The following is a 6,751-nucleotide window of genomic DNA, read 5'->3' as shown; positions in this document are numbered from 1 at the left end:
GTATTAATTGTAACAAGTTATTTTGCACTTTCTGTTTACCCTGTTCTTTCTTTTTTTCTCTTTTCCTGTCCTGTATTGTCTTGATTTTTAAAAAAATATTTTATTTATTTTTCCTACAGAGACAGAGAGAGAGATTGAGAGAGTGGGGGGAGGGGCAGAGGGAGAGGGAGGGTGAGAATCCCAAGCAGACTCCGCAACAAGCACGGAGCCCAATGTGGGGCTTGATCCCAAGACCCTGAGATCATGACCCGAGCCGAAACCAAGAGCTGGAGCCTTAACTGACTGAGCCACCCAGGTGCCCCACCATTGTCTTGATTTCTTTAAGTCTTCTTTTTCCCTCTCTTGTTGGAAGGTTGTATATTATATATCTATATTTTTAGAGGCTTTATGGTTATTGTTAATATTTAACATGTATAGTTGCTATTAACAATGTTTCCAGTTAACCAAGAGTTCTATCCTCTTCACAAACAGCACAAAGGCCTTAAATTCTTTAAATTTAATCTCCCCACCTCCCGTGTGACGTGTTCTTCTTCGTTCATATTTAATTTACACTTGGTTTCTGTCCTCCAGTCTTCAATATTATTGATGTTGTTTTTACAATTAATATTTGTGTCGATTTTACCTACATGTTTGCCGATTTATCTCTCAACTATTTTCTGCATCTCATTTCCTCACTTTTGTTTTGATTTCTTTCTTCTGGGACTCCAGGAAGAACTAACTATTGCAGATCTTCCAGTGATAGCCTGTGAGTAATAAACTTTTTCTCTGTTTGCCTGAAAATGACTTCATTTTAGCCTTATTTCAGAAGATACTTTACCGTGTATAATTTTTAGTTATTTTCTCTTATTATTTCTTTGAAGATACAAATCTAATCTTTCAAACTCCATTTTTACTGATGAGAAATCTGCTGTCAGTCTAATAGCTACTCTTTTTGGTAGTATGTCCTTCTCCTCTGGTTGCTTTTGATACTTTTTCATTATCTCTGGTATTCTGTAGTTTTGCCATCATTTGCCTTTTTTGGTTGGTGTATTGGTTGATTGGTTGGTTTCATGCCTGGTCCTTCAATGTGAGCATTTACAACTTTCTTTAAGTATGGAAATTTTTCATCTATTTTCTCTGAACATTGCCTCTTGCCCTATTTTTCTCCTTCAAGGAGTTCCTATTAGAGAGATGTGGTGTCTTCTCATTGTGTCCTCTCTCTTAGTTCTCTCATGCATTTTCCATCTCTTGATCCCTCGAACAGCATTCTGCATGATTTATTCAAATCTTATTTTTCAAGTAATAAATTCTCTCCTCAGTTATATCTAATATGCTATTTAATTTGCCTTTGAAGCTTTTTATTTTGGTGACAATATTTTTCACTTCTAAAAGTTTTGTTTGTGTTTTAATAATCTGCCTAGGTTTTCTTTATCATAGCTTCTTTTCTTTCTTAAATATCTTTACCCATTTGTGTGCGCGTGCGTGTGTGTGTGTGTGTGTGTGTAGTTTTATGCAATCTTCTAACCGTATAGCTTTGTGTAACCGCCACCGCAATGAAGATACAGAAGTGCCCCATCCCTGCAAGGCCCAGGCTGCTCTTAGAGCCACACCCACTTCCCTCACTCTCCTGCTGTTCTTGACCTCTGGCAACCACAAATTTGTTCTCCGTTTTTGTCATTTTGTTATATCAAGCATGTTATATACATTGGCTAATGCAGTATGTAACCTTTGAGATGGGCTTGTCTCCCTCAGCATAATCCCCTTGAGATCCATTCAAGCTGTGTTTGTAATTAATAGTTCACTCCTTTTTATTGCTCAGTAGTATGCTATGGCTTGAATATACCATAGTTGTTTAAACTTTCACCAGCTGAAGACATCTGGGTTGTTTCCAGTTTTATGCTAATATGAATAGAACTGTTATGACTATTCATGTACAGGTTTTGTGTGAACATAAGTTTTCATTTCTCTGGAATAAATGCTCAAGAGTTCAGTTGCTGGGTTATATGATAATTGCATGTTTCGTTTCAAATGAAAGAGTCAACTGTATTCCAAGTGGCTATGTCCTAGCACTGTACGAATGAATGATCCAGGTTCTCCATATCCTCACCGACATTCTAATAGGTGTGCAGTGATATCTTGTAATGTTTTGCATTTCCCCAGAGGCTAATGATGTTTAGCAGCTTTTTATGCGCTTGTCAGCTGTCTGTCTTCTTGGGTGAAATGTCCGTTCATATCTTTCCCCCTTTTCTAAATGAATTTTTTTTTTTACTGTGCAGTTTTGAGAGTTCCTGTATTGTCTAGATACAAATACTTTGTTGAATATGTGGTTTGCAAATATTTTTTCCCGAGTCTGTAGCTTATCTTCATCATTTCACAGGGTCTACTGGAAGCAGAAGTCTTAAATTTTGATGAGGTACGATTTATCAATTTTTCCTCTTAAGAATCATGTTTTCGGTGTCAACTCCTTCTTCATTTTAACTTCAATATCTAGAATTCTCTCTCTGATTTGCTGTTATATCTAGGTTGTAGCACACGAATTCTTTCCATTGTGTGTATGAGCTCTACCTCGTGCTGGTTTATTTCTTCATCTTTCTTGTATATTATGTATATTATTGAACTATATTATGTATATTATGAACTCATTTTGGAGGATATGGAATATTCTTTTTTTCTTATATTAGTGCCTTGAACTGTGGGAGTCACCCTGCTTCGATGTTTTATATTTTCTCTTGCCAGGACTTGACAAATTTTGTGAGTCCTAGGCCAATTTAGGGATTTCTATACCTTACAGGCACTAAAAATAGGAATCCTATACCCTCATTTGAATAGTCTAGGGTTTTCATGCCCCCACTGGGCATGTAATCCATTCTGTATTGGGCACAGAGCTACTTTGCAACTTCTGTGGGCCATTGGGATGCCTCTTTTTTTAGTTCCCTTGTCATGAATTTAATAGATCATCTTGGCAAAGTCCTAGTTCCAACATCCTGCCTTTTACAAGTTGAGGGTCATGTATCTTTCCCTTAGTGGATGTCTGATTCCCAGCCTCCAGCCTTAAGCCCTTATATCAAAGTCCTACAGTATCCCACTTTGCCAGGTTACTACAGGATAACTGAAGTCTACTGCTCTGATTTTGAATCCACCTTTTGTTCTTGACAAAGAGTTTCCCTTTCTGTTTTTTCTTTCTTCCTTTCTTTCTCTCAATCTTGACTAATTAAATTTTTGTATGAATTGATACAGCATTTTAATGTGTTTGTAGTGAAATTTGGTCCACAATAGTTCAATATCCCATGCTGTCAGCACCAAAACACTCCTCATGAAAATTTAATTTTACAGAAAATTACATATAATCTGAGAGGTAGAGAATGAAAAATTAGGAATACAGAGACTATAAGAAAAAGAAAACAGTGATATTAAAATGATAAAAGTTTGACAAACAAGCCCCTAATATTTCTTCAATCACAGAAGTATGGATTTGTTGGGATGCCTGGGTGGCTTAGTCCATTAAGTGTCTGCCTTCGGTTCAGGTCATGATCCCAGGGTCCTGGGATTGAGTCCTGCATTGGGCTTCTTGCTCAGTGGGGATCCTGTTTCTCCCTCTGCCTGATGCTCCCCCTCCTGTGCTCACTTTCTCTGACAAATAAATAAAATCTTAAAAACAAAACAAAACAAAGTATAGGTTTGTATGCAGAGCATCAACTTTTTTTCTTTAAAAATCTTCCTGTTTGTTTCTTTCTCTGATTCCATTTCTACCACCTTCTCTTGAATAGACACTTTGATACTCTGGGGTATGCCGCATATGAAGAGTTCTAGGCCTTGTCCCAAGCTTTGTTTCCTGAATATTCCTCCTCATACTCTCTCCTCCCCAAGCCTGTACTGTAATTTTAGCTTGTTCCACCTTAGCAACAGGTTTCTGATTACCCAGTCACTTCCCGTGCCTATCACCTGGCAATGCTTTCTAGGCTTATCTCATCTATCTAGTGCTCCTTTCACACCCTTAATCCCTAAATTGCTTGGTATTCTTTGTTTCCCAATTCTTCATGCCAAAAAGGTTGGCATAAAGTTAGCCTCATTATGGGTAGAATTCTGATAACTGGGAAGAAAAGCACGGGGGAGGGGGGTCCCATGCGTGAAGGATTGTAAGAGATTGCCACAGCTAAAGTGGAAGCAGAAAGGCCCTGTGTTATAAACTAAAACCATGGCTTAATTCTCATATTTCATTTTTTTTCAGGGCCATACACATTTTTACTCCTCCATTTTGCGTAATCAATGGCGATTCTGATTAAAGTTCCCCAAAGGATTCCTGTTGCACGTAGAACAAAATTTAAATTTCTTATAGTGGCTTACAATGACCAATGTGCTCTGGTCCCTGCCTAATCTCCGTCTCATTTCTGTATGTTCCTTTCAATATGTAGATTCAAATCTTCTCCTATTTCTAGACATTTTTCTTGGATTCTAATTTTAAATATTTCGTTTGTTTTAATGTTTTGTTTGTATTCTTCAGGGACTGCCTATTATCCATATGTTGGATCTTCTTTGCATATCTTCTATATTGACCACTTTGAACCAACTTTAAATAAATGTATATCACTTCAACTCATACATGTACTCTGTACCTAGTATGCTAGTGTGTACATCTGTTAGGGATCCAGAAAACAAAAAAGAAAATGAATCAAACATGTTGCATTTTGCTTTCTATGGCCAATAATCTACATATGGAGACAACTCACAGAAAAAATAGCTTGGTAAGAAGCAATGGTGTCAATATATGATTAACTTCTAAAAGAGGGTAAAGATATTAGATGATGTAGATGGAATTAGGTAGTGAATCACAAAACTAAAAAGGCTGCTTCTAAAATCCAGGCTTAATTGGCTCCCATGTGGAGATCTTGTCTTTTCCATTTGTTTATCAATGCTTACATCATCTTTATTTCAGCACTACTGACGTTATATTCATACTTCAAATTTTTTCATTTTTGTGCTGCTTTACAAGTTTTCCCCTGGCAGGTATTTGATGCTTTTTATGTGTTCCCTCAGAATTTTGTACAAACTTTTGTTGTGACAATAACTACTTGGGTTGTCCGGAGCAGGGGCTCTAAAATCTGTTAGACCTGGGGTAAGATCTCAGCTCTGCCACTTACTAGCTTTGTTGACCTCAACCAAGTTATCTAACCTATAGCTTTATTTTCTTCATGTGTCAAAGGGGGAGAAGAATAAGAATAGATTGGTATAAGTGTTAAACTTGGTAATGCATGTAAAGTGCTTAGTATGGTGTCTGGCACACAGTAAATGTCCTCTTATCTTTACAGGCACCTCTCTGTCTCCTCTACTGTACTATGGTCTCCATGAAGACAGGAACATAGTCCCAGTAAGTTTGTTGAGTGAATTTGCAGCCTATATAATCATACTTTTTCTTGACCAAGGTCATATGTCATGTTGGTTTACTATCTTGGAGACTCTTTTACAGAGAAAAGATCCCCAAAGAGCCTTTCATGTGCTCATCTGGTAGGGCATGCTTAGGGGTAATAGTTATTGGTACTTAATCTCTCTACCTATGGTCTAGGAAACTCTATTGATGGATTTCTCCACATTTCTTGTGACTGTGAATTTTTCCAGTCACTTTCCCTTTTGAAGATATGCCTGTCCTTTTTCTGGGATGGCTAATCATTTTTCTTTTAAATTCACCTTTAAAATCTTATCCCAGAGTATACTGTATGCAGCTAAAGTTGTTTTGCATTTAGCAACTCTGAACAATATCAACACGCAAACATAGGACACACTCTCCTCTTTCCTATAGTTACTCCAGTGTTGCTTTTCCCATGAAGTTTATTAAGAGTTTAAAGGGAGAAAAACAACCTGGCTGTCTTTCCCTTTGACTTACTGGAGTAATTAAAACAGTCCCTTTAAAAGTAATGTGTGGATATATTTATAGAAATATAGGTATAGTTCTGGATACACTGGTTGAATATATGGATGAAAACGTGTGGAAGCATAGATCTCAGAAAGTTAATGGTGGTAACCACTGGGTGGTGATATTATCAGTGTTTATTTTTTCTGTATACTTTTCAACATGAATCTTTGTTGGGTTGGTTTCCTTTCTGCTCTCACTTTAGCTGTGATAATTTTCTCAGACACTGCTAATTGTCTTCAAAGTCCCCTTTCCCATTCTTCTTTAGTAATAGAATTTTTAGCTAAGGACAGGGATGCCCAGAATAAACACTACATTTTACAGCCTCTCTTGAAACTAGGTTTGAGCCACGTGTCTACCTTTTGGTTAATGGGATGTCATTAGAAATGTCACGTGCATTTGGGGAAAGGGTCCTTGAATGAAAGATGTGCATCTTTTGCCCTTTCTTTCTCCTTCTTACTGACTGAGAGGCAGATATAATGGCTAGAAGTTGAGCAGCCCTTTTGGATCATGAAGACAAAGGTCACACTCTAGGGATAGTAAACTGGAAAGCTGGAAGAAGCCAGGACCCATGACAACTTTGTGGCCCTTGTCATGCCAGTTGTAGGCCTCTCATCTCTGGATGTTTTACATGAGAGCAACATGGATATTTAAGCCAATATTAATTTCAATTTCTTGGTAGAGCCAAATCGAATCTCAACTGACATGGAATTAGTGTATCATTCCTATTATGCTTTGCCTCAAAGGTGAAGAATTTATATTATATGCTCTGCCCCAGACACACATAACATGTTTTCTGTAAGTGAACTGTTAAGCTGTGATTTTATACTGTTCTAAGATTGTTCAGTCTCGTAAAGCTCTAGTTCA

The sequence above is a fragment of the Ailuropoda melanoleuca genome, chromosome 4 (assembly GCF_002007445.2).
Source record: "Ailuropoda melanoleuca isolate Jingjing chromosome 4, ASM200744v2, whole genome shotgun sequence".
NCBI lineage: Eukaryota > Metazoa > Chordata > Mammalia > Carnivora > Ursidae > Ailuropoda > Ailuropoda melanoleuca.
The sequence above is the reverse complement of the archived record's forward strand: the minus strand, read 5'-3'. Positions refer to the sequence as shown.